Source organism: Oryctolagus cuniculus, chromosome 7 (genome assembly GCF_051225735.1).
Source record: "Oryctolagus cuniculus isolate XC-2025 breed Fujian yellow rabbit chromosome 7, ASM5122573v1, whole genome shotgun sequence".
NCBI lineage: Eukaryota > Metazoa > Chordata > Mammalia > Lagomorpha > Leporidae > Oryctolagus > Oryctolagus cuniculus.
The window spans coordinates 57,879,927-57,906,882 of NC_142873.1; the positions used below are offsets into that span (position 1 = coordinate 57,879,927).

Genomic DNA, 26,956 nt, shown 5'->3' on the forward strand with positions numbered 1-26,956 from the left:
ATGACCCAGTACCTGCACGTATGAAGTTGTGAAGCAAAACTGACCGGAAGCCATTGCTTTGTGCTCAGCTCTTGCACCAGGCCCCAACAGGCAGTGCTAAAAACCAAAATGGAGTCACTCAGGCTACAAGTTACCAAACTGTTTATCTGACTTTCAGAGAAATCAGAGTAAGAGAGATAACCTCCACGTACTGCAAACAGGCCTGTTCCAGTGGGCCTGATAATGGAGTTAATCTTACACAAAAGTAACCTGAAATAACTTGATGGCAGCTAAGCAGTGATTTGCCTGTTGTTCTGTCTGTCTGTCCCCACCTTACAAGGCAAGCCGCTGAAATAACCAATCTTCCTTGTCTTCTATCTCTGTTTCTTCGCTGTCTGTGAAGCCCACCTCTTCTGCTCAGATTGGGACCCTTACTCTGTTTTATGTGATGGAGTGTTGCTGGATTCTGGAATCACAAGAAAAGCCAATTAAGACTTTAAAACTAATTGTAATTTTGTCTTTTAACAAGCAAAACCTAAACCAAGTTTCATGAAACAATCCTGACCACAATCTATGTACTCTGAATTTAATTTTTTAAAAATATTTATTTATTTGAAAGACAGAGTTACAGAGAGAGGGAGGAGACAGAAAGAGATCTTCCAGCCACTGGTTCACTCCCCAAATGGCTTTAATGGCCAGGACTGGGCCAGGCTGAAGCCAGGAGCCAGGAGCTTCTTCCTGGTCTCCTACATGGGTGCAGGGGCCCAAACACTTGGACCATCTTCTGCTGCTTTCCCAGGTGCATTATCAGGGAGCTGGATCGGAAGTGGAGCAACTGGGACTAGAAACAGTGCCCATGTGGGATGCAGGTGTTGCAGGTAGCTGCTTAGCCCACTGTGCCACAACACCGGCCCCTAAATACTTATTATAAGGCAAATCTTGGGCTGTTTTCTACAGATGAGGGGCGAAAAACATCTCTTGAGAAACGTATGCTCTGGAATGCACCCCTTGCAAGACTCATCAAAGGTTAGAGCCCTGTGAGGAGTTTCAGGCCTACAGGCAAGCAGAGGGGAGAGACGTGGAGAGATCCTTGGGAGGGGGTGCCTGAGCTGTGACCCCAAAAGGAGGCAGGGAGGTGCCAGAACGGCCAAGGCCCTGCCCGTGGATGGTCTGCTGCCTCACTGGCTTAGTGCAGAGAGCTCCTGACCAATTTTAGGGAAATCTGCCAAATATTCATTGGTGTTCAACTGCTGTCTCTGAACTATGCTTGAATTAGAGAAAGGTATCTGTCCACCCCAAGCTGACCAAACCAGTTTCCCAAGTGTCCCTCCATGTGCGGCAGAGAGGCAACCCAGATCTACCTTGTTCATTCTTCGAATTTTGAAATGTACCGTAAGGGAAGTGGGTTGTTTGATTTTACTTTACTTTCTTTGAAATTGACAGACTTGGAAACCCAGCAAGCAGATCTGCTGAATGTGCAAATGTCCCAGTGAGAGGAAACGGAAAACAAACACCAACAGGTCCCAGCAGTGCCGGCCAGCTCCCCCTCCTCCCTCCACCCGCCCGCCCCCACCCCCTGGGGACGGTAGCGAGCTGGGCCTTTGTTTAGATAGGACCCTGGTGCTGAGGCTCAGCTTCTGGCCCCTGGCAAACAAAGCAAAAACAAAACCAGAAAGTCGGGCAGGGCCGGAGCTTGGAAGCTAAAACCAGACCCCTGGAATATCAGATCTCCAACCCAGAAGATCTTAGAATGGGGATGCTAAACAGAAATAAGCCAAAATTTTGTCTTAAGGTCCAATTTGAAGTAAAGCCACTGGGGCATTCTTGGTGATCTTTTGGTTGAAAGCAATCACTTCCTAGACTATGTTAGAAAAATGGAATTAGAAATTGTGACACAATGTGGTAGCTTCATCAACACCCCAGCTTCCCTAAGGACCAGCCAGTTCATTAAGGTAACACTCCATTGTTTGGCTCCCATTTGATCTCAACTAAAAAAATCTGAGGTCTTTCCAGTTGATTTCAACCAGAATCAAATATCATAAGAAAATGCAAATTATGCAGTTGTGTAATTCCAAAGCCTCAAATCAATACAAAGTTGTAGCTCTTAAGACAATAAATGACCCCTATGCAACACCAGGCATGTTACAATCTATCTCACATGTTACAATCCTAGATTTGGTAGTTACCCAGGTATTGAGAAGAAGCAGGAATTGAAACCCGAATGTGTCTCTCTCGATCTGGGATCTTTCCCTTCCACCACAATGCTCTCATGCAGTTACTTGGTTGAAAGCTACAAGATCGTGCTCCAGGCCAGAGAATACCCACAGCATCTCCCTCTCCCTCTCCTCTTTTCTCTCCCTCATCATCCCTTCTTCCTTCTCTGGATGCTCAGTACCCTGCTGCTCTCTCTCCCCTTTCTCAACTCCCTTCCCATCAAATGGCGCTTTCAAAAAGGCACACACTCAGCATTCTAACAGGAAGGATCAGAGCAGGGCTCTCCAGCATGAGTCCCAAGACTTCACTACCCCTCAGGGCCCCTACGCTGGAAGCTCAGAGAGGTATGAATGAAGGCGAGGTATGAATGAAGGCGTGAGACCCACGGCCACCAAATCTCTTTGCTTTTGTCTGGAGTGTGGCAGGGTTGGGTTGCCTTAAGGGAAGAAGAGTCAACTAATTAATAAATGATATTTATCTGGCAGGCTAAAGTCTTGAGAAGCATTAAAGTTCATCTCTGAAAGCTACTTAGTAGTGAAAAGGTTTGGAATTTGCCTTTTAATCTCTGGGAACAAAATCTAAAACCACAGGGATAAACCCTTTAAATAAACATCCAGTACCACTGTGTTTCAGAAAAGGTTATAGATGGAAGGATTGAAGATATGTTGGCTTGATATCTAGATCTGTAACAAGCAACCAATAGTCTATAGTGCTTAAAGAATACTGGTAATGTAGTTTTAATTATTTTTTTTTTGAAAAGCAGACAGAAGGGAGAGTGACAGAGGGACAGAAAGAGCTCTCCCATCCACTGGTTCACTCCCCAAATGCCCACAACAGCTGGGGCTGGGGCTGGGCCAGGCCCACATCAGGAGCCACAAACTTAATCTGTGTCTTCCACATGGGTGGCAGAGACCCAAGTACTTGAGTCATCAGCTGCTGCCTTGCAGGGTGCATTACAGGAAGCTGAACTCCATGAAGCATCTGGGACTTGAACCAGGCTCTGACAGGGGCTGCAAGTGTGCCAAGCGGTGTCGTAGCTGCTGCATCAAATGGCTGCCCCCAATTAATGGATTTTAACAGCAGAGAATCTTGTCACTTGTATTTATTGACCAAATCACTGATCTCTCTGTATAATAGTGATTACCTCAGAGGATGGCCAAGTATGTGGAATGAGAAAATGCATTTAAAGGCTTATACTTCACCTATAATAGCTACTTGCCAAGTGTCATAAAGTTTTTTTAAGGGATGTCTTTCACAGGAACTCATGTCCTCATCCCCCACCTGCCTGCCAATTAATCCCCTTTTATTCACCCTCAGTGAATTGGCTATTTCAGGTGCTGTTGCGAATGCTGAGAAAAAAGAGGAGGGGTAAGTGTTGACTGGGCCCACAGGTTGTGTGTCGGTGCATGCACCCTGAGTGAGGCCCACTGTGAGGCTGGCCACAGCGTGGAAGCCATCTGGGCCTCTGCCACCGAAGGGAGGAAGAGGAAAAGCACAAACAAAGGCCCCGTTCTCCAGAAGCTCACCCTCTGAAGGGGAGCCAGGGGAATGTCCTCTGGTCCCTTTCCATCTGACATGCCACTGTCCCTTGAATGCCTGGAGAAGAAAGAAGACCCACATAAAGCACACTTGCTTCAGCAGCAATCCTGAGTCTCAGTGCTGGGAGGGGAGCGCCCTTTGCGCAGATTCTTTGTGAGTGACTGACAGGTCAAGGAAGACTTTAGGGTGCTCTGCTGTCACCCTCCTGCAAGCATAATCTTTGTCCCTCTAGCCTGTCGCCACCACCACAGAGCTGCCGCATCAGTTGCCCTAAAGACCACAGGGCCACTCCATTATCTAGAGAATGAGCACTTCTTAGCCTCTCCTGGTGAACCTAGCTTATCACCCATTGTTTCCCAACAGGTGCCAGATTGCTGTCCCCTGAACACATCCTGAACTCTTACTGTTTACACCTTGCTTTATTCTCTGCTTCTCCCATGTCCTATTGTCCCCTCCCCATCAGATGCCACTCCTCCCTTTGAAGCCTCCTTGGGTAATCTCCTCCTCATTCCCTCTGCATTCCCTCATCTGAAATTTAGGAATCTTATCATTTTGCTGCCTGAGGTTATGGATCTTTGTAAATTTGTCTTTTCCCAGTTATCAGATTGTAAACTCCTCTGGGGCAAAGGCTTTTATTCCGGCTCTTTCCCTCTCCCAGAGTTTGTTGCTTGGAGTCAGGGCTGGGTTACCACCCACTGTTCTCTCATTTCCCACATTTATTCTCTCAGCAGCACCCTACAGGTAGAATAGAGTTGATCCTTCCTATTCCACTCAGGAGCAGGAAACTGAGGCCTGGAGAATAAAAACAATTAAGCAAGAGGGGGATGGGGCTTGCACTGAGGCTAGGCCTCCCGCCTGCAGTACCAGCATCCCATACGGGCACCAGTCCTATCTGCTCCTCTTTTGATCCAGCCCTCTGCTATGGCCTGACCCAAGTGCTTGAGCCCCTGCAACCCAAGAAAGAGACCTGAAGAAGCTTCTGGCTCCTGGCTTCAGATTGGCCCAGCTCCGGTCATTGTGGCCATTTGGGGAGTGAACAAGTGGATGGAAGACCTTGTCTCTGTCTCTCCCTCTCTCCAACTCTGCCTCAAAAATATAAATAAAATTGTAAAAAAAAAAAAAAAAAAAAAAAGGAGGGTTGAGAGGGGTGCCCCAGAGGCCTACATGGAAACTTCTAGACCAAAGCAAATCTGATGTTGACTCTGCTGCTCACTCTCCTGTGTATTCCCTGCCGTCTGGAAGGCTGTGATGACAGCCCAGAAGGAATCGAACCCTGAATAGCAACTGCAGGTCTCAGGCTGGGCTGAAGCAATACATGACTGTAACTGTCCTGAGAATATGTCAAAGTGTATAGGAAAAGGAGATGCAGCCCCCAGAGAAGTGGACTACAATGTAAAATCATACACAGCTTCAAAATGCAGTGCTTGTCCTCTGAGGATGCCCAGGACAGTTGGCCTCTGCTATTTCCCCTCGTATAAACTGCTTTCCTTGCAAGGCAAGAGCTGGTAAATATAGCAGCTGCATGTCTGATGTAACAGTCTGACCTGACCTCGCAGGGACCTGTCCTTGGCATTGTCCTGTAGAAAGGATGGAGAAAGGAAGAAAAGAGAGAAAGTACATCCCCTGCTACATGTTTAAGAGAAACTCCTTCCCAGCCCCGGTGAGGGCCGGGGATCACTCATGAGTACAAAGAACACAGATACACACAGGAAGAATGCTAGCGACCTGTCAGCTCCCTGGCATTTGGCTGTCTCTAGCAGGCTGGCCCGAGCCAGGGCCAGTCAACACCATTCACAGAAGCCAAGGTGGCCATATGCCTTGTGCTGGAAACCACGAGCAGCTCAATTTCCTGTCCTGCCTGCCTCAGTATGCAGCGGGCCTGCCGAAAATCATTTGTAGGTTACTGAATCCTAATTTCTCTGCCTTCTCTCCAGAGGCGCTTTTCTCTTAAAGGAACAGCTTCAGGATAGCCATGATGAAGCTTCAGGTCAGAAATGCCCTGGAATATACATTAGAATGATGCTTGTGGCTATCTTGGGGCGGGTGGGGGGTCCTGGAGTGAGATGGAGAAGGAGGTGAGGGGCTGGAGGGAGGTGGGGGGAGGCAGGCCAGATGCTGGCCCCCAGGTTTTTGTGTTATTGATTCTTTTACAGGGAGAGTGATCTAGTGAGTTGCACATACAATCTTTCCACATTGGGAAGGACAAATGAGTGGAAAAGCCACTCATTTGTGATTTACACATAAAACGATTTAGACACACTGTGTACTCTATCATTGTCAGGTAGGTTATTGCGATTATGTCATTCCCAGTATCTAGCATGTCTCAATGCATTGTTTTATAATTTTGTGCTCCTATTGTAATTTTTAAAAAAAAATTGTTATTTTATTATAGGAGGGTACTCAAAAATGCCTGGAAAATGGAATTAAAAGGTGAGGTTATTTTGTTGCAAAAACATTTGAGCGATGGGCATTGTGGCACAGTGGGGTAACATGCTGCGTGAGATGCCGGCATTCTGTATTGGAGTACAGGCTTGAGTTCTGGCTAACCCACTTCCAATCCAGCTTCCTGATAATGCACACCTTGGGAGGTAGGGACTGATGGCTCAAGGACTTGGGCCCCTGCTACCCACATGGGATACTCAGATGGAGTTCCCAACTCCTGGCTTCAGTCTGCTGTAGCCCTAGCTATTACAGGCATTTGGGGAGTAAGGCAGAGGATGGAAAATTCTCCCTCTCTCTCTCTCTTTCTCTCTCTCTCTCTGTCACTCTGCCTTTTAAGTAGACAAAATTAAATTAAACATTTAGAAACAATCTAGCAATCCATGCATAGCTTTTTTTATAATACAGATTTTCCATGAACATTTTGAAGACTGTGTGTGTGTGTGTGTGTGTGTGTGTGTGTGTAAAATACACTTCAGTCTATCTCCTCTTTCAATTACTTTCTTGTTTGTTTATTTATTTATTTATTTTGACAGGCAGAGTTAGACAGTGAGAGAGAGAGAGAGAGACAGAGAGAAAGGTCTTCCTCTCATTGGTTCACCCCCCAAATGGCCGCTTCGGCCGGCGCTGTGCCAATCCGAAGCCAGGAGCCAGGTGTTTCTTCCTGGCTTCCCATGAGGGTGCAGGGCCCAAGCACTTGTGCCATCCTCCACTGCCTTCCCCGGGCCACAGCAGAGAGCTGGACTGGAAGAGGAGCAACCAGGACTAGAACCTGGCACCCATATGGGATGCTGGCACCACAGGTGGAGAATTAACCAAATGAGCCACAGCGCTGGCCCCTCTTTATTTTTCTTACTATAAACTCATTGTCTTTTTAAAAATGTTGATTTGTTTGAAAGGCAGAGGACACAGAGAGAGAACAAGAGAGATTTTGCATCTGCTGGTTCACTCCCCAAATTCATGCAACAGCTGGGGCTGGACCAGGACAAAGCCAGGAGCCAGAAACTCCATCTGGGTCTCCCACCTGGATGGCAGGAATCCAAGTACTTGGCTTCCCAGAGTATGCATTAGCAGGAAGCTGGATTGGAAATGGAGGTAGGACAGGAACCCAGGGACTCCAATATGGGATGCCTAACCTGCTGGCACCACAATACACACCCTTCTTGTTCTCTTGTTTCTCTCTTTCTTTCTTTTTTTAAAGAACCCTCTGTTTTTTTTTAAGGTTTATTTATTTATTTATTTATTTGAAAGGCAGAATTACACACAGAGAGACAGAGAGACAGACAGACACAGAGAGAGAGGTCTTCCGTGGGCTAGTTCACTCCCCAAATGGCTGCAACAGCAAGGGCTTGGCCAGGCCAAAGCCAAGAGCCTGGAGTTTCTTCCAGGTCTCCCACATGGGTACAGCGGCCCAATCACATGGGCCATCTTCCTCTGCTTTCCCAGGTGCATTAGCAGGGCCAGCACTTGAACTGGTCCCCACATGGGATGCCGGCACCAAAGGCGGCAGCTACACCACAGCGCTGGCCCTCCTCTTGTTTCTTCAATGAGGTAAAGCCAGAGAGAGTTGTGATGCCCCTGGCATGCATGCCTAGCCCCCCTTTGCAGACTACTTAGTCACATGAGCAGAGCAGTGCTGTGCTGGGAGTTCACATACACGAAGTCCCTCACACAATGACCAAGGGAGGGGACAGGATCGACATTGGACAACTGCAATTTATAAGCATCTGGCCCAGGAAAGTTCGTGGAGTAGTTTGTTACTGTGAAGAAATGGCTGGGGCCAAGTAACTGGATCAGAAAAGAGCCTTGCTTATTTTAGCCCCCAGCTCTGCACGTCCAAGGCCAAGGGCCCCGGCTGCTAACAGATGCCCTTCTTGCTGGCAGAGCCCCAGAATGGTGCCGGCTGCCTCCCGGCCCCTCTCTTCTAACAAAGCCACCAGAAGCCACTCATAGGGCTCCCCCCGTGACCTCATCTACTCCTAATCACCTCCCCCAAGGCCCCGCCTTTTTAACACTCCCACTGGATTCAGTTTCCATCCTCTCAGAACCACACAATGGGGATTACATGGCTACACGTGTACTCTGGGTTGGGGGGCGGGGGTGGGCACAGAAACCGCAGCCCTCACCAGCTCCCCCCTGGACGAAGACACTGAGACCCAGGGAGACGTCATTTACTAATGGGCTACAAGGGCCACGAGTGGGAGCACGCAGTGTTCAGGGCATGCTTCCAATCTTCCACATATACCTCTGGCTCATTTTCAAGCTAATTAAAAGACTATATAGGCCGGCGCCGCGGCTCACTAGGCTAATCCTCCGCCTTGCAGCGCCGGCACACCGGGTTCTAGTCCCGGTCGGGGCACTGGATTCTGTCCCAGTTGCCCCTCTTCCAGGCCAGCTCTCTGCTGTGGCCAGGGAAGTGCAGTGGAGGATGGCCCAAGTGCTTGGGCCCTGCACCCCATGGGAGACCAGGAGAAGCACCTGGCTCCTGCCATCGGATCAGCGCGATGCGCCAGCTGCAGCGTGCCAGCCTTGGCGGCCATTGGAGGGTGAACCAACGGCAAAGGAAGACCTTTCTCTCTGTCTCTCTCTCTCTCACTGTCCACTCTGCCTGTCAAAAAAAAAAAAAAAAAAAAAAGACTATATAATCACTAGTTGGTAGGTTAACTCTCTTCTCTTTTCCCCTCAGCCTGTTACAAATTTTTATTTCACATCTAGATGTAAAACTAGGAGTAAAACTTTAGAGGAGATAGAAAATGCACTAAGATCTTTACAAGTCAAAGTACTGGGTGGGAGCCAGCATTGTGGTGTGCGGGTTAAGCTGCAGCCTTGCTGCAATGCCAGCATCCCAGTCCTGGCTGCTCCACTTCTGATCCAGCTCCCTGCTAATGTGCATGAGAAAAGCAGCTGAAAATGGCCCAAGTACTTGGCCCCTGCACTCACATGGGAGATCTGGATGAAGCTCCTGGCTCCTGGCTTCAGCCTGGCCCCAGCCCTGTGTGTTGCAGCCATCTGAGGAGTGACATAGCAGGTGAAAGCTCTCTCTCTCTAACCACGGCACCAGCATCCCATAAGGGCGCCGGTTTGAGTCCTGGCTGCTCCACTTCCTATGCAGCTCCCTGCCAATGCGCTTGGGAAGGCAGCAGAAGATGGCACAACTGCTTGGGCCCCTGAGACTTTCTGGCTTTTGGTTTCAGCCTGGCCCAGCTGGCTGTTGTGGCCATTTGGGGAGTGAACCAGCAGGTAGAAGGTCTCTCTCTCTCTCTCTCTCTCCCTCAAAGCCAGAACAGCTTCTAGCACCTGAAGGAATGAGCCAGCTTGCAGGTATTTCTGGAGAAGTCCCTGGCTCCCAGGCGCCCCGAGCCGGGAGGTCTCCCAGAGGGGCAGCCCTTAGCCCTCTGCCTGTGCCTCGGGTGAATTCCAGGAAGAGCTGGCCTAATTCCCACGGAGAAATACAGAGCGCTCTTCTTGAACTCCGGCGCAATTTAGATAGAGGTCAGAGAAACTCACAGCCCGGTGCCACTGTGCTTCCTGCTTTAAAGTCTGTCAGTCACTACGAGAGGCTGGGGATCTGGTGAAGTTCACATTCCCACTGCCCAACGTGAAACCGACAGGCGAACCGGAACTGTCCCGGGGAAGAAGACCAAGCAGAGCGACAGGCGCTGAGGTGGTTGGAGAACACGTGCTGCAGCCTCCATGCACGGAAATGCGACCCCACTTCACAGAGGCTGGAGGTCTAAGGTGACACAGCAACCAAGGGGCACAGCCGGAGGCTGAAGGAGGCGCATCCCCTGACCCCCCAAGAGGAAAGCAAATCCTGGAGCCTTTACCGCCCTGCGGAAGGTCACGTCGCTGGTCCACCGCAGGGCTGGCTTGCGATGGTAATCCCGATCGCAAGCTTGAAGTGGGTCCTGTCTGTGTTCATAGGACGTATGGTTTGCGGGTGGGAAACAGTGGGTGGAAGAGCACGGGACCGTCTACTACATCAGGTGACTCGGGTTGTGGTGCGCTGTGCGAGGCAGAGCCCTAAATGAAAAGTTCACGGTACAGAATCACAAGTCAAGGGAACGAGTGTGCAAAGAGGTAGAATCCAGGGGTCCCAGGCAGAGCTTAAACTCCTCTTCTTGGCCTTACGCAAGTCTTCAGGAACATATTTTTGTGAGTAACCATTACATGTTCCAAAGAGAAAATCCAAAAGGTAAAACTTGAAAAGTCACTCGCCCTCCCTCCCCGACACCGCGCCAGCCAGAGCACTGCAGGCTAGCCAGGGACCCTGACTCAGCCTAAACGAGGAGGGGTCTTTGTGTTCTGTGATCTGAGAAGCCTGCAGACGTTTAATGCCTGGTCCAAAACACGTCTCCACCAGCTTGGTGCCACCTCCCCCTTCTTCCCAGCAGGAAATCCCCCTGTAACCCTGTCACTCACAGAAGATGGAATCTTCCTTCTAGAACTACACAGGAAAAACTTAACTGTTAAACTCAGTGATTTTTTATTTTTTAACTATGTATGTATTTGAAAGGCTGAGAGAGAAAGAAAGAGATCTTCCATCTGCTGATTTACTTCCCAAATGGTCACAACAGCCAGGTCCCGACTAGGCCGAAGCCAGGAGCCAGAAACTTCTGGGTCTCCCATGCAGGTGCAGGGGCCCAAGAACTTGGGCCATCTTCTACTGCTTTCCCAGACCATAGCAGAGAGCTGGATTGGAAGAGGAGCAGCCGGGACATGAACCAGCGCCCGTATAGGATGCTGGCGCTTCAGGCCAGAGCTTTAACCTGCTGCACCACAGCGCTGGCCCCTTCAGTTTGTTAATGTGATGTATCACACTGATTGATTTGCAAATGTTGAATTATCCTTGCATACTAGGGATAAATCCCACTTGGTCCAGGTGAATGATCTGTGCTGTGCCACAGCACCGGCCCCTCACCTGAATTTTTCAAAAAGATTTGTTTTTATTTGTTTGAAAGACAGAGCTATACAGAGAGGTAGAAACAGAGAGAAAAAGAGGTCTTCCATCTGTTAGTTCACTCCCCAAATGGCTGCAATGCCCAGAGCTGAGCTGACTCAAAGCCAGGAGCCAAGAGCTTCTTCCGGGTCTCCCATGTGGATGCAGGGGCCCAGGTACCTGCGCTATCTTCCGCTGCTTTCCCAGGTGCATTAGCAGGGCGTTGGATTGGAAGCAGAACATCTGGAACTTGAAATGGCATTCTGATTCCGGATGCTGGTGTTGCAAGCAGTGATTTAACCTGCCATGCCACAACACTGGCTCCCCCAAAGGTATTTTTGTTCATCCACTTAGTTATTATTGTTCATCATCACTTTTATTCTCTCTAGTCTCTTTCTCAAAACATATGCCCATCTGAGGAGGCCCTCAGGAACCCCCACTAAGGCTAGTCTGATTTCAGGATTTCATCTTACTTCCATTTTGAGCCTTGTGTGACACACCCAGTGAGTCATCCTCAGTGTGCAACAAGCAGTTAGAAATGCGACCCTTGGAGACACTAGACAGCAGCTTGGTGAGCTTATCTGGCAATGCTCTGTGCACACTGTCACATAGGAACAGGGTCTGCCTGGGTTTCACCTTCTGGGCTTCCTCCCTTGGCTGACTTTAATCTGTATGCTTGCCCTGTAATAAACTATAGCCATAGGGAGTGGGGGGTGGGAAGAAATGAATGTTAGATATATAAATGCAAAGTATAACATGAGAAAAATTTAGAGGGGAAAAAATTCCAATTTTAAACTGAGACTAGGAGTATTTGATTTCAGGAGTTTAACTGTGATCAATCTTCCCATAAACTCCCTGTTTGCTAGAAGAGGCAGCTTGACACAAAGGAGATTTTGCTTACAAATGCAATGTGAAGAATTTGCAGCTGGGTTAAGCATTTGGCCAAGCAGTAAAGACACTGGTTAGGACACCCATATCCCATATTGGAGCACTTGGGTATAGTCCCTGGCTGCAGCCCCCACTAACTGTAGATCTTAGGAAGGCAGCGGTGATGGCTCAAATAGTTGGGAGTGAGCCAGCAGATAGGAGGTCTCTCTTCCTCTCTCTTTCTCAAATAAATCACTTTTTTAAAACTTGAAAAAATTTACAGTCAAGTGTCTTCCTTTCCCTCCCAGTGTCATGTCACTGACCCCTCAAGAGTATAATGCAGGGGCTGCCATTATGGTGTAACCAGTTAAGCTGCTGCCTGTAGTGCCGACATCCCATGTGGACACTGGTTCAAGTCCTGGCTGCTCCACTTCCAATCCAGCTCTCTGCTATGGCCTGGAAAGCAGAAGATGACCCAAGTCCTTGGGCCCCTCTACACACGTGGAAGACCCAGAAGAAGCTCCTGGCTCCTGGCTTTGGCCTGGCCTAGTCCTGGCCATTGAGGCCATTTGGCGAGTGAATCAGCGGATGGAAGATTCCCACCCCCCATCCTCTTTAACTCTGCATTTCAAATAAATAGGATAAATCTTTTTTAAAAAATAACAATAAAAAGAGTAAAATCCATGGGACTCTTTCCCTTTAATCCTTTACAAAGTAAAATAACAGAGAAAGGGTGAAGATGTTTGTTTAGGATGTTACCAGCTCTCCACAGTCAGGTTTACAAACAGAAGCTGCCCAGGTGGCCGGTGCTGTGGCTAGTAGGCTAAGCCTCTGCCCACAGTGCTGGCATCCTATGTGGGCGCTGGTTCAAGTCCTGGCTCCTCCACTTCCAATCCAGTTAATGGCCTGGGAAAGCAGTTGAAGATGGTCCAAGTCCTTGGGCCCCTATATCCACATGGGAGACCCGGAAGCAGCTCCTGGCTCCTGGCTTCAGCCTGGCCAAGCTCCAGCCGTTGCAACCATTTGGGGAGTGAACCAATGGGTGGGAGATTCTCTCTCTCTCTCTCTCTCTATCTCTATCTCTATCTCTATCTCTATCTCTATCTCTGCCTTTCAAATAAATAAATCTTTAAAAAACAAAAGCCACTTTTGCCCAACTCTGCCACGCTCTAAGGATTCTGTCTTGTTTCTAGCCTTCTTTGGCAAACTCCCAACACAAATCATCTATGCCTTGATGGCCACCTCTTGGCAAACTGATGTGGGGCTCTGGTAGAAGTGCTACCAAGGACCATGACCTTGTCCTGAGTGGCCAGCTTCCACTGCCCTTTCAGGGACTCTGCCGACTCTCTACAGGGTAAGCTTGTTACTGAACCCACTCCCTTAGAGGATGGTTCTTCTATCACTATTGTTCTTTTAAGAGTGACATGTTTAGCATCACAACATTAATACAACTCTACATGAAGAACAAGAACAGTCCTGGCAAAGAGAAACATAGAGTACTGGCTCATCTGCTCACTCTAAGGTAGCTATGTATCTGGAGAATTATACGTCACAGGTTTTGTTTTGTTTTTAAGATTTATTTGACAGACAGGAAGAATTACAGAGAGAGAAGATACAGAAAGACAGAGATCTTCCCTCAGCTGGCTCATGCCCCGAATGGCCACAACGGCCGAGGCTGGGCCAGGCTGAAGCCAGGAACCTGGAACTCCATCTGGATCTCCCACAGAGGTGGCAGGGACCCAGGTACGTGGACCACGATCTCTGATAATTAACAGAGCACCTATAAGGAAACCTGTAGAAGTGAAATTGACACTTTCAGAAGCAGTGATTTGAACAGCCCTTGTCTTGACTGTTGAGGAACAGTTTTGTTTATTTGTTTTCCTTCATAGTACCATTGGTTGAACTCTTTAACTAACAGAATTAATCATATGTGTATAAAGTCAATTGAAAATAGGTCTCAGTAAAAAAATAAGAGTGGGAATAAGAGAGGGAAGAGGAAGTTTGTTACTGTAAAGCTGTATAGTTCTGTATACATTCTTATCATCTTACTTCTAAGGGTACAGCTAAAAACTTGCCATGAGACTCCAAATCCCATTAAACTGGGTGGTAATAATGCCATCTTAAGTGTTAAAATGATCATATTAAGTGTTAAATTGATCATATAGATAGGATTAATTGTTAAAGGGATCATATAAATAGGATCAAGTGTTTGGTAATAACAATAAATAGAACTAAAAAGAAAAGAATGTTCCAACATGGGAAGCAGTTCACACAGCAGACAGCAGACTCATAGAATGACAATCGCTCTAAATAGCACACTAAAGTACACTAACCTCAGAATCAACCCTTAAGGCATTCTGGTATGGCTGAAAAGCCCATGAGAGCATTAGAGCATTTCAGACATGGAAACCCAAGACGCTGTGGAAAAAAAAATCCTACATGAAGGATCTCTGTGAGTGAGACCCCAGTGGAAAGAAGGGGCCATCAAAGGATGTACTTTTATCTGAAGGAAGGAGAGAACTTTCACTTTGCTTATAGCCTTGTCTAAATACTGACAGAGACTGCAGACTCAAAAGGCATCCATAGCCTTGGCAGCTCATGACAAGAGCCTTGGGTGATTACTGATATCATAAATAAGAGTGTCAATTGTTAAATTAACAACAGGAGTTACTGTGCACTAATTCCCCATGCAGTACAATGAGTTGTACTATGAGAATTAACTGTAAAACTTGTTCTCAGTTTTTTATATATTGTGTGTGTGTATGTGCAAATTGTTGAAATCTTGACTTAGTATAGAGTTGGTCTTCTGTGTATAAAGTTAATTGAAAAGGAATCTTAATGGCGAATGGGACTGGCAATGGGAGAGGGATGAGGAAGTAGGGAGAGAGAGGGTGGGAGGGCAGTTATGGTGGGAAGAATCACTATATTCCTAAAGTTGTACTTATGAAATTTGTACTCATTAAAGGGTTTCTTAAGGTAGGGGGTAGATTGGGGTGGATCAGTTATCTGCTCTACAATCCTAAAAAAAACCTGCTCTCTTCTCCCTATCTCTGCCATGGGTCAAGCCACCACCCTCTCTCCCCAGGCCATTGGTACTGTCTCTCCTTACTTTCACTTTTACCTCCCCCCAGGAGTCATTCCCTACAGCTAGAGTGACCTAAAACCTAAATCAGACCATTTACATTCTCTGCTTAAAATCCCTCCATGGCTTCCCGTTTGTCACAGATTGGAGTTGCCACAGAAGCAAAGACTGACTTTGGTCTTCACGATGCTGACTAGGGTTTAACATGTGTGGTAAGAAGGAGGAGGGAGCAGGACAGAGCAGAGGAAGACATCAGAGAAGTGGGCTCAACAGAGCCTCTCTGCTAACCCATCAGGGAGCTCCGACATGAGCGTAGTCCGGCAGAATGATCTGATGGGACCAGCTGAGTCTCAAGTGTGATGTGACCCAAGTCGCGTATGTTCCTGAGCACTGCTCACTACCGTGGGGCAGACCCTGTAAGAGCTGTTAAGTCGGCACTGTTCACTGACCTGTCTTCATGTCTGGGCACTAAGTCTTTCCTTAAAGCCAGATCTGGGTGGTGCTTCTGCTTGTCCAGCTCACCGTTGCGCTTAGAAGGACTTCAAAGCCAACGATAGAGCTCCTACCCTGCCTTTCCTCCACATATCTCCACTCTCATTTTGCTCTAGGGGTGCCAGCCTTCCCATTTCTGTAAGCCCGCCCCTCGTCAGGGCCACTGGGCCTGCTGTTCCATTTTCCTGGAATGTTAGACTCCGGGCTCCTTTTAAAGTTGTCTGCCGCCTTCCTCATGGCTCCCTATAGTGTTGCTCAGCTTGCTTGCCTCATGCACTTAAAATGGTCTAAATGATCTAATTTCTGTTTACATCTAGCTCAACAACCAGAACGTAAGTCCATGCATGTGAATCCGGTCTCTTCTGTCCACTGTTCTTACCCTCGAATGTGGTAGATCTCCAACAGGTATTTGTTAAAATGAATTGCATGAGTTATAGAAATACTGGATGACAGTGCTGATAGCTACTGTTTTAGCCAGCTGAATGACTTTTCCCAAATAATATGTATTAGTGTATTAAGGCTAACCTGAAGAAATATCTCTGGTTGGCACATACAAGTCTGGTTCTGTTAAACAGTTAAAAGTCAATGAAATGTTTTAATCATCCAAATTGCTAAAGACACAAGCCTGGGAGTACTGGTGGCTAATATACTGGGTCACAGGTTTCAGATTCAGAAGAATCTAAATGCAGAATAACAACAGAATGGATGACGAATGGTAGTGCGGTATTCCTACAAAGAGCTGTATCACACAGCAATGGCAATGAGTGCTAGTGTAGTAAGCCCAAAGAAACTTCACGACGATAATGTTGAGAGAAATGAGCCAGACACACACCACAGCAGACGGCATGATTCTATTTATGTATATTTCAAAACCAAGTGCAGTTATTCTGTGTGATTAGAGCTCACGACTTCAGGCAGGGGAAAGTGGCAGTGACCGGGAGGGGGCAGGAGGGAAGGCTGTGGGGGTGCCTGTGGTATCTCCATCTTGACCTTGGTGGTGTTTACATGGATGTGTTTATTTTGCAACAATGCTTTGAACTGTGTGCTTCTGATTAGTGCATACTTTCTATGTGTATTATGTACCCATTTTAAAGTTAAGAGTAAAGATTATGAATTTATTTAATTAAAAGCTTGTGTGTCATTCCTGATTTCAAGTAAAAGAATAATTAGGATTATAGTTGTTGTATTATAGTCGTTGATTTGGAATAAATAATCTTAACTATATTGAAGTAATTTCCCTTGATCTCTTGTTTCATAGATTTTATTGTTGTTGTTTATAAGAAGGGCTGTTAAAAAGGCAGTGTAATCTATTGCTGCAAGGATGTGTGGTAAAGGGGATTTCATGTGCTGCTTGAAACACAGTGTTACAGCCTTTTTGGAAAGCAATCTGGCAATGGCTATTATTTTAAAAATACATATACCCCTTGACCCAGCAGTCTCAGTGCTGGGAATCTATCTTATTGAAATAAAACCAGAAAATCTACTGGAATGCAAACACCATAGACCATGTGTGCAGGGGTATATTGCAGCGATGTTTGAGAAGCAACACACACTCCCCGGCAGAAATACACAGTGTAAATACCACGTGTGTCCATCAGTAGAAGAAGGCTTGCAAAAGTTAGAGTACATCCAATTTTGGGAATATCCATGAAAAGGAAGGGACTTTTTTACATAAGAAAGTGTTTTGAGTAAAAGCAAGAGGCACAATAGTCACTTTTAAAATGGCAACAAAATCTATATTGAGTGTGTGTGCAGTCCTATTTGCCTATATGTGGTTACAGGAACATGGAGAAAAATATTAGCAACTAGGTTGATAAATTGGTTATGGGGGTTGGGTTTAAGGTTAAAGGTGACGGGGTTGGGGCCGGCACTGTGGTGTGGCAGGTAAAAGTGATGGGGTGGCAGAAAAGAAAGAAGGAAGGTAGAATTGAAAGAAAAGAAAGAAAAATAAAATAAGAACCGGAGGTTTGTTTTTTTTTTTTTTTTTTTTTTTTTTAGAGAAAGGTCTTCCTTCCATTGGTTTACCCCCCCTAAATGGCCACTACGGCTGGAACTGCGCTGATTGGAAGCCAGGAGCCAGGTGCTTATCCTGGTCTCCCATGCGGGTGCAGGGCCCAAGCACTTGGGCCATCCTCCACTGCCTTCCTGGGCCACAGCAGAGAGCTGGACTGGAAGAGGAGCAACTGGGACTAGAACCTGGCACCGCAGGTGGAGGATTAACTAATTGAGCCATGGCACTGGCCCCAGAGGATTTTTTGATAAGCTCTATATGAGCCAATAATCTCGTATCACAGGTAAAAATCAAATGCAGTCTCAGGGGCATTGTTGAAATGTACTGTGTCCAAATCAAAGAATATAATAATTCCAGTGTCTTTTATGCTGCTCAGATCAAATCTGGCATATTAGTTTCTAGATACCCTATGAGAAAATAAAACAAAAAATAAATGAAATAAAACAAATACCCTCTTAATTTACCACCAAAAGAAAGAGATTATCTTATTTTAAGAGAAATGGTTAAGAATTAGGTAAACCTGGGTTCCAATTTCTTTTCTGTCACTGGGTGAGCTTGACCCTAGTTTCCACATCTTGCAATAGGGATAACTGCAGTTCTTATCTCTTAGGGTTATTGTAGGATAATTAAATATACACGCTAGGAACCGGCATCTACAAGAAGCTAAACATTAATGTAATTATTATTAAAGTAAACAATTCACTGTGAAGATCATAATTTTCCTATAAGCCAGAGAATAAAAAAACAGGACCATAATCCTGTCTTCCAGAGCAAGATCCTGTTAACTTTTGATTGTTTGTGAATTTACTCACTGTGATGTGACAAGTCATTGTGAAACCTGGTGATAGCGTAGGCATGAATTAGCAGCTACCACTGTGGGAAGGCTTATCATGTGGAAGAGAAATAGACACATTCTGTGAGGCTCGGAAGAGCTACTACAGCAAGAAGCAAGAGCTGTGATGAGAGCTGTCCAGCAACAGAATGGGCTGCCGAGTCCCACAAGGAGCTCCTTGTTACAACAGATGACCATGGTTTGGCTGCTAACCATTTCTCAGAAAAGTTATGGAAGAAATGGCTGTGTGCAAGAGACAGCAAGTTGAACAGCCGCTGGAACTGTTCCTAACTCTAACATTTGATCGTTGAGAAATACTTGCTGGATGTATACAGAGACAGAGCCACGTCCCAGCCACTAAGACAAGCTGCATGGTTCTCACTGGAGTGCGTGCGACATGGTGAGGACAGTTCCAAATTTATCCCATGAACGTTAGTAGGAAATTCCTAGCATAAGTCAGGTCAAGGATCTCACCCTCTTGCAAAGCTGAGGACGTGCGAGTCCACCAATGAAGCCCACTCAGTACAGAGAGAGAAATCAAAGCGAGGGGTGGGCCTGGGGAGAGCTTGCATCTGATCTTCAGGTACTGTTTGTCTGCTTCTTTATTACTCGGGGTTTCTTCCTGAGGAAAATTCCTGACCTGGCAAAAATTCATAGTAATCACTCAGGAGAAAGGAAAAAGAAGAGAGAAACAAACAAAAAATACATTAATGTGCTCAGGGGTAAAACAATCTAGGAACCTGGTGTTGGTTGGAGAGAAGACTAAAGGTCTGTGCAAGGCCCACCCAAGCGCTTTTGATGTTTGATCAGTTATTATCTTATTATTCTTCCTGCTATAGATGCAGCTGCGATTTAGGTAACAGGATGTTTAAAAAGATTAAAGAGAAGCTGTAGTGGGGTTCTGAGGTGATAAGAGTCCCTAGAATATGTATTTATGGACGTTTAGAATATAAGTTCCTGTACATTCTTAGAATAAACCATCTATTTATTTTTCTTCTTTTTAAAGAAACAAGTAAAATTTGTGTTTCAATATGGCTGCTTCCTGCCAGCAAGTGATATAGGAATAATAGAGCAAAGAGAGCAAACAAACAGTGCAGCAAAGACACGGTGGTGGGGGCTCCATCGCTGGCCCATGCTGGTTCTTAATTAGCTTTGAGCTCTGAGTCCAAAACACCTTATCTCCATATTCCACCAGTGTTTGGGATTTATTTGACTTCAACGTGTTCATCAGAAAATGGACTCTCCCACTGTTCACGTCTGAGAGTTGTGTGACAGTCATGAGTGCAACCACCCAATGTGAAGAGGAAAGTTACACGTAATGATAATAATGTGCTAGGGGAGTTGTGGACTTGACGCTGAAATGCGTTCAATTGACATTGGGTCAGAAGAGTGTTCTGTGGGTGTCTCAGGCGCAAACCCATGAGTGACTAATGGGTATTCAAGACTTCCTGCCATGTGTGCCGCTATCTTAGCTGACATCATAAACTGGCAATGGGTACCCAAATAGAAAGGCTTTGGGGCCATATGCTCAGAACTTTTGCTGTTAGTCATAAATTAATTCCTTGCTAATTTCAATTCTCTTAGAAATCTAGGTTAATACTTTGTAAAGACTTGCTGTTTCTCGTGTTCTCTCTCTTCTGCTTTCTTTCTCTTGGCTTAAATTCTCCAAAGGCCCATCATGTTTGTTATTCTCTTTAGCTTATATGAGTGAATAGTTTAATTTGGAAACCCTCTTGAAGACAGAAAATGATATCACAGCAGAAGCACAAAAAGCTTGCAGTCCCACCCCAGTGATCTGATCCAAGAGAAAGAATTCCTTCATGATCCTAAGGTGGGACCCAAGGAAAAGAACTCCTTTACAATCCTTCTGAGCAGCAAAGGGAGACAAGAGCCTGCAGCACTTCCAGTCTGAAGCTGCCCTGAGCCACATGTGCTCACAGTGGCACTCTGATCCAGGATGCCCATTTAAACACCATGGGCAGGACGTAGATGTTAGGTTCTTCTTCAGTGGTGCTAATCTACACCTCATACATCATGCCACATTCCTCTCACTTCCACTGCATGCTTCTGAAGAACCAGCCAAGGTGAGCAAAGTAATCTCTGGGGATGAGACTGGAGGGCATTATTTGTACGTAGAGTAAGTCCAAGAGTTAATTACCATGTTGCCTTAATACTCTCCCCTAACTACTGAGCTATTACCTAGTCATAGACTAGTTGTGTTTGAACATTTTATTACTAAGTGGGTAGTTGATAATACCCAATTACTTTATTTGAGTTGAGATAAAAATCTCCTGTTCACATGAAAGATGTACATGCACGATTACATGCAAGACAGATAATTCTGAATTAAAGCCAGTGTATATTAAATCGTAAACATCACAGGCATTAATGGGCTGTCTACTGTGGTTTCTGAAATTGTTTCCTTTACTAGAATGTAATGAAGCTTCATGAGGGAGAGTGCTCTGCTTTTTCATTGTTGTATTCTCACGCATGGGAGATACTCAGTAAATATTTGCTGAACTAGGGCCAGTGTTGTGGGTTAAGCCTCCACTTGCAACACCAGTAGCCCATATTGGAGTGGTGGCTCAAGTCCCAGAGGCTCCGCTTCCAATCCAACTTCCTGTTAATGCACCCAGGAGGTTAGCAGAAGACGACGCAAGTCCTTGGCGCCTGCCACCCATGTTGGAGACCAGGATGAAGTTCTTGGCTTTTGTGTTTGGCCTGGGTTTATCGTGGCCATTTGGAGAATGAGCCAGTAGATGGAAGTCTCTCTTTCTCTCTGCCTTCCAAATAAATAAATAAATATCTTAAAAATATCTTTTCAAAAATCTATTGAACAAACTAAGATGTTTGGTGGTATAATAGGAAATTAAAAATAAGTCAACTAGGGGTGGGTGTTGCGGTCCAACAGGTTAAGGTACCACTTGGGACACCCATATCTCATACTAGAATGACTAATTCAAGTCCTGGCTATTTTGTTTCCCATCTAGCTTCACACTAATGCACATCTTGGGAAGCAGCAGACGATAAGTCAAGTGTTTGAATCCTAACTGGATGGAATTCCTGGCTTCTGGCTTCAGCCTAGCCCATACCTGGCTGTTGTAGGCATTTGGGAAGTGAACCAGCAGATGGAAGATGTTCATCTTCTTCCTTATGGGGCGTAGGGTTAGGAATTTCAAACTTGAATGCTTTCAGAAGGCAGGCCAATAATATAGATGGTGAAGCAGGTGCATGTAATACAACAGGGAAGCCTAGTGGTGGGCGTTTGGCACAGGGGTTAAGACGCTGCTTGGAAAGTCCACAGCCCACATCAGAGTACCTGAGTTTGAGTCCCAGCTCTGTTTCTGACCCAGCTTCCTGCTACTGCACACCCTGGAGGCATCAGATGTTGGCTTAAGTTCTTGACTCCCTGCCACCCACGTGGGAGAATCAGATAGAGTCCCAGGCTCCTGGCTTTGTCTTGGTTCAGCCCTGGCTGTTGCAGGCATTTGGAAGTATTAACTAGTGGATGGAAGGTCTGTCTGTCTCTTTCTGCTTTTCAAATGAATGAATGAATGAATGAAAAAAAGTTTTAAATGGGGAGATATAGACTTAGGGAAAATGATAATTATATGGCTCTTCCAAAGACATTAAAAACCATTTAAAGGGGCCAGTGTTGTGGCATAACAGGTTAAGTCACTGCCGGTGTCACAGGCATCCCTTTTGGGCACCAGTTAAAGTCTCATCTGCACCACTTGCAATCCAGCTCCCTGCTAATGTGCCTGGGAAAGCAGCAGCAGATAGCCCAAGTATTTGGTCTCCTGCCACCCACATGGGAGACCTGGATAGAGTTTCTGGCCCCTGGCTTCAGTCTGGTGCAGCTCCAGCTGTTGCACTATTTGGAGTGTGAAATAGCAGACAGAGGATCCCCCCCCGCCCCGCTGTGTGTGTGTGTGTGTGTGTGTGTGTATTTCTCTCTGTAACTCTGTCCTCTGTCTTTCAAATAAATAAATAAATTTTTTTTAAAACTTTTCTGGTCGTGATAACCTCCCCACGTGAACATGCAGCTCACAAAGGATCTCCTCCATCCCTCACCAAAAGAGAGGAGGAAACATAAGAAGAAGTGCCTGCTGCAGAGCCTCAATTTCTACTTCGTGGGTGTGAAGTGCCCAGGATGCTATAAAATCACCACAGATTCTAGCCACGCACAAACAGTAGTTCTGCATGTTGGCTGCTCTGCTGTCCTCTGCCAGCCTACAGGAGGAAAAGCAAGGCTTCCAGAAGGATGTTCCTTCAGAAGGAAGCAGCACTAGAAGCATCCTGAATCCAGAAGAGTGGGAAACCTTCCCAATAAGCACATTTAAACACATTTTGGATTAAAAAAAATCATTTAAAGGGGCTGGCATTGTAGCACAGCTGGTTAAGCCACATTCTTTGATGCCAGTATCCACATCAGAGCACTGGTTCAAGTCCTACTGCTCCACTTTTGATTCAACTCCCTGCTAATATGCCTGGGAAAGCAGTGGAAGATGGCCCAAGTGTTTGGGCTCCTGCACCCACCCACGTGGGACACCTGGATGGAGTTCCAGTGTTCAGGCTTCAGCCAGGCCCAGCCCTGGCCGTTGAGCAGCCAAGAGCCAGGAACTCAGTTTCAGTGTCCTATATAGGTGGCAGAGGCCTGGGCACTTGAGCCGTTATTTGTTGTCTCCCAGGGCATGAATTAGTAAAAAGCTAGATTGAAAGCAAAGGAGCCTGGACTCAAACCTGGCACTCCAGAATGGGATGCAGATATCTCAAAAAGCAACTCAACTGCTGCACCAAATGCCTGGCCCTGGTTGAACAATTGTGAGAATAAAGAAGCAACTCTGCCTCTCACAGTGGTGAGATTCAACAAAGCATCACACTTGGAGGGCCCATGTTCTGTGAGGCTGCAGCACCAAAGGCCATGACTGGTCTGTGGGAGCTGTTTGAGGCATTTGGTGGTGTTTTTTTTTTTTTAAGACTTATTCATTTATTTGAAAGGCAGAGTTACAGAGAGGCAGAGAGAGAGAGAGAGAGAGAGAGAAAGAGGTCTTCCATCCACTAGTTCACTCCCCAAATGGCTGGAGCTGGGCCAGGAGCCAGGAGCCTCCTCAGGTCTCCCACACAGGTGCAGGGGCCCAAGGACGTAGGCCATCTTCTACTGCTTTCCCAGGCCATAGCAGAGAGCTAGATTGAAAGTGGAGCAGCTGGGACTCGAACCAGTGCCCATAAGGGATGCTGGCACTGCAGGAGGCAGCTTTACCTGCTGTGCCACAGCACCGGCCCCTTTGGTGCTTTTTGACCGAGTAACTCAGACTTGGAGAATGAACCGCTGAGAGGGGGAAGAGAGAGTTCCTAAGACAAGACAAACCTGGAGCTTTGCAAAGGCAGGTGGGTCATGACAAAGCAAAGTCAGGATTACCAGACCTGAGGGTAAAGCAGAAAGATTCTAAATGGAGTTATCTACAGGGCAGCCTCCTGGGAAGGGTGTGATGGCTTCCCTGGAATGATCAGAAGGGTCATTTAGCAGCACGACCAGTGACCCACTAAGACCTGAATGGACAGAAGAATGTGACTTGATCATCAGTGTCATTAACCTCCTTCTGTCCTCCAATCCCTGACTTTTTAGGATAGCTTGGGGGCAGGGGGTGGGGTGTCAAAGGACTCAATTTGCTGGCTTCCCATGGAGTCTCCTGTGGGTAAAAGTTCACAAGGTGAAAAGCACAGTGACATCAGAAATTGAAGAGTGGAATATGGACTTCACTCTTTTTTTAAAACTTTTATTTAATGAATATAGATTTCCAAAGTACATCTTATGGACTACATTGGCTCCCCGCCCCCCCCCCCCCCCGCGCCGCGCCCAGACTTCACTGTTGAAGCAGTCAGTCTATGAGTCTATGTGGCCATAAGTCTAAGTTTCTAGCTAATGACAGCAAGTGGAAGTCTTTTTTTTTTTTTTAAGGATTTTGTTTATTTATTTGACAGGTAGAGTTACAGGCAGTGAGGGAGTCAGAGAGAGACAGAGAGAAAGGTCTTCCTTCTGTTGGTTCACTCCCCAAATGGCCACAACGGCCGGAGCTGCACACCAATCCAAAGCCAAGAGCCATGAGCTTCTTCCCGGTGTCCCAAGTCCAGACCAAGCCTGAAATTTATTCCCTGTTTTTCCTGAACTAGATAAATGCTCACTGCAGAAACTGTTATCTCCTGGTGGGTGCTCCTAATATTAAGGCAGAGTTGCAGAGAGAGAGGAAAAGAGAGAGAGAGAGAGAGAGAGAGAGAGAGAGAGAGAGAGGAAGTCAGTGGTTCACTTCCCAGATTGCAGCAACAGCCAGGGGTGGGCTGAGCTGAAGTCAGGAGCTGAGAGCCTCCTCTGAGCATCAAAGCCCCAAGCACCTGGGCCATCCTCTGCTGCTTTGCCTGGGCCATTAACAGGGAGCTGGATTGGAAGTGGAGCAGCTGGCACACGAATCAGCACCCATATGGAATGCCAGTATCGGAAACGGTGGCATGACCCAGAATGCCACAACACCAACCCCCTTGTATTCAGTTTCACCCCCCCCCCCATATTGTTATTTCCTGAAGTTACTCTGACCTCTCACTAAGTCTGTTAGCCCTACACTCTCCTGTGGTAGAGGTGTGGAGAGTAAGGGGATGAAACTAAAGAGAAGGGTGCCCTACCTCACATAACTTTTATGCTAGATACCAATTTTTTAAAAATATTTATTTATTTATTTATTCAAAAATCAGAGTTACACAGAGAGGGAAGGAGAGAGAGAGAGAGAGAGAGAGAGAGAGAGAGGTCTTCCATCCGCCGGTTCACTCCCCAACCAGCTGCAACGGCTGGAGCTGCGCCGATATGAAGCCAGGAGCCAGGAGCTTCTTCCAGGTCTCCCATGTGGGTGCAGGGGCCCACAGGCTGGGGCCATCTTCTGCTGCTTTCCCAGGCTGTAGCATAGACCGGGATTGGAAGTGAAGCAGCTGGGGTTCAAACCAGAGCCAATAAGGGATGCCGGCACTGCAGGCAGCAGCTTTAACCACTACACCACAGCGCCAGCCCCTACATCAATTTTTAAAAAAAAGATTCATTTTACTTATTTGAAAAGTAAAGAGAGAGAGGCAAAGAGAGAGAGGGGAGAGTCAGAGGTCTTCCATCCACTGGTCTACTCCTCAAATGGCCACATCAGCCAGGGACTTGGAACTCCATCTAGATCTCCCACATGGGCAGTAAGGGCCCAAGCAACTGGATTATCTTCCACTGCCTTCCCAGTAGCATTAGCAGGGAACTGGATTATAAGCAGAACAGCTGTTCTGTGCTCATATGGGATGCCCGCATCATAGGCAGTGGCTTAACACATTGCGCCACAACACCACACTGGCTATGCACCCATTGCAGGGAACAACATCCTGCAAGAGAACTGTGTGCAGGAAGTAGGGGCGGTGACCTGCAATGGAGTGAGTAGGGAGCTGCGAGGGAGTGGATGGCCAGTGAAGAGTCTATGATGTGGGGGCAGCTCAAGAGAGCGTGCAATCTCCACCTAGGAAGGGGGCATCACAGGGGGGACTTGGCCCAACACCCCTCCTCACTTCCCAACCTACTGGAGCTAGTTCTATCAGGAATTCTAAGTCTGTGTCTTTGGTGTGCATTAAAACCATATAAAGGATACAGCTTGTTATCCGGTGGATAAGGCGTCATGAGAAGGTGGAAGATGACAGCCTTGCCCTCGCCTGGAACAGCTTTGTGCTCGTTAGTAGAGCTTATGAGACTAGCAAAACTCAGATTTCCCAAAGTGAAGCATTTCTGAACTTCACGAGCTGTGCAAGAACAGACTTGTGAGGTGAGATGGTTCAGTCTGCACCTTCCCAGATAATGTAATGTGCGTGATTTCCCCAGCAGAAGCACACAGAGAAACACGGAATTACCCTCACACCCTGGGCATTGTCATTGCTAATGTTCCTCTCTCTCTTAAAGGTTAAGAGAGAGGTAAGTTTTGGATCAGGGCGTGTGTCAGGTGGGCTATCTTTTCTTTTTCAGTTCTGGCTGGTTTTTATAGTAAAGTATAGCAAGATGGACACAGAGGCAGAGGGGGAAAGTTTCTCCTACTTTTCCCATCTTGCTTTTTAATCATTAAAGATAATTCGGGAGATTATTTGCCAAGTCCAGACCAAGCCTGAAATTTGTTCCCTGTTTTTCCTGAACCAGATAAATGCTCAGCTGCGGAAACTGTTATCTCCTGGTGGGTGCTCCTAATATTAAAGGCCAATTATTAAGCTGCTCCCAGGGGTCAGCCACGTTGTGTCCACACTGAGCTGGGAAGGAGACGCGCCAAGGTGAGCCAGGTCGCCAGCATCAGCATGGAAGGCCTCATTCTACTCTCAGCCATTGTCTCAGTCTCATGAACTTTCACCCACAAAAGCCCTTCTTTGAACGGTCTGATCAAACACAAGGTCTTTAAATATTTTTTTTTTTAGATTGTTTACTTACAGTTAAACCTTTAGACAGGAGGCCAACTCTCAGTGGTCAGTTTCAAATAGGTTACCTTTGGACCGAAGGGATTTTTAAAA

The 26,956-nt window shown here is 46.6% G+C and overlaps 2 long non-coding RNA genes and 1 pseudogene across 3 annotated transcripts in view; all 3 read left to right on the top strand.

The window, feature by feature from the left end:
• The window catches only part of LOC108177686 (uncharacterized), a 44,924-nt gene extending 40,060 nt beyond the window's left edge, over positions 1-4,864 (top strand). For both annotated transcript variants that reach the window (XR_016210740.1, XR_016210739.1), the window contains 2 exons: positions 3,528-3,561; positions 4,645-4,864. This is a non-coding gene — a long non-coding RNA (uncharacterized LOC108177686). The remainder of the gene's footprint in view (positions 1-3,527; positions 3,562-4,644) is intronic.
• Positions 4,865-5,592: 728 nt separating this feature from the next.
• LOC149125583 (uncharacterized) lies at positions 5,593-26,722 on the top strand. The gene is made up of 5 exons (XR_016210743.1): positions 5,593-5,719; positions 6,125-6,162; positions 13,552-13,720; positions 15,869-15,956; positions 26,595-26,722. It is a non-coding gene; the product is annotated as an uncharacterized LOC149125583 (long non-coding RNA).
• Positions 22,435-22,686, top strand: LOC108177607 (small ribosomal subunit protein eS27 pseudogene; annotated as a pseudogene).
• Positions 26,723-26,956: the final 234 nt, after the last annotated feature.